Here is a 1,612-nt window from a genome sequence, read left to right as displayed (position 1 = left end):
AGAAGAAAATAAAAAAATAAAAGAGATAGAAGACTACAATAAAATAAATTGAGTGTGAGAATTTTTTTTATAAATTTCATATCACGTCCGTTTCAATAATAATAAATAAAAATACATCAACTTGTTATCTAAGAGAAAATTATGAGATAAAATTATAACAAAGTTCTAAAGTAAAAGCTTAAATTAGACCATAATATCATTATACAACACAAATTGAAAGTAATTTTACACTACAATATACCACACAAATAGGTAAATGACTTGAATAAGTTTAAATACGGAACTTTATTTATTTATTCATACATGATAACACCATGGTCTATGAATGCTTCATGACTAACATATCATATATAGTTCCGAATGATGAGCATTCATTTAATGGGAGTTGGAGAGTGTGATGGTTTGTGTCCACGATGGTTGCATTCTTGTGACGACACCTCATAGGAAAAAAAAGAATTGTTATAAAAATTACCCAATGAAAGAGTAATTGGTAAACAAATGATATTTTTTTCTAGTATATATGATCTTTTATAGTGGCAAAATAAAAATGGAAGGAATAAAAGTAATAAGGTATAAACCAATAACAGTGTTACTACTTACTAATGCTACTGGCATGACGAGATTAAAAGATTTAATTACTCTATTGGTCCTATAGTTTCGCGCAATTTTTAATTAAGTTTCTATATTTTTTTCTTTTTAATTGAGTTCTTATACTAAATTTTTTTTAATTGGTTCCTATACTTTTTTTTTTCTTTTATTTGGTCCTTGCACCAATTTTTTTTTTATAGTTGGGTCCCTATAAAACTATGAAGCACGGACACTTCGCTGAGTTACTATGTCCGCGTGTTGGACACATTTCGAACACGACACTCGTCTGACACGCGTGTCTGTTGTGTCTAATCGTGTCTTAATAAAAAATAAAATTTTTTTTCGAACACATTCGGACACACCTAAATACCATAATGAGTTAGTGTGTCCAGTCTTGTTCTTAACATATATTCTTGAAATAAATTTAGATATAGTATATATTATTATTTATTAAAACAAAAAGATATTGTAAATACTTGATATAATTAAAATAAGACATTAAAAATAATTAAAAAAATTAATATATATTTTAATATCAATAAAATATTAAAATATCATTACGATTTATCTAAAAAAATATTTTATATTTTATATGTATGTATGTTCTCGTGTCTTATAAGATTTTAAAATTCGTGTGTGAACGTGTCCGGTGTCGTGTCGTGTCCCATGTCCGTGTCCGTGTCAGTGTCCGTACACCATAACTATAAAATTAAGCCAATTACTGCTAAGAGGGACCTAATTGAAAAAAAATTAGTGTAAAGACCCAATTAAAAGAAAAAAAAAGTATAAGTACCTAATTAAAATTTTCGCAAAACTATAAAAACCAAAAGAGTAATTAAACCATATTAAAACAATAAGATCAATCCACTTTTGTGCTTTAATCATTTTAAAAGCGCATGGATGTTGGGAACATCTAACTATATGCAACTTTTTATATACTTATACGTCATTATTTCCATTGGTTCTTTTAATAATATTATTATACAATTAGTATATATACCTGTGCCCCGCACGAAATAATATA

The sequence above is a fragment of the Arachis ipaensis genome, chromosome B05 (assembly GCF_000816755.2).
Source record: "Arachis ipaensis cultivar K30076 chromosome B05, Araip1.1, whole genome shotgun sequence".
Taxonomy (NCBI): Eukaryota; Viridiplantae; Streptophyta; class Magnoliopsida; order Fabales; family Fabaceae; genus Arachis; species Arachis ipaensis.
Note: the sequence above shows the minus strand (reverse complement) of the source record.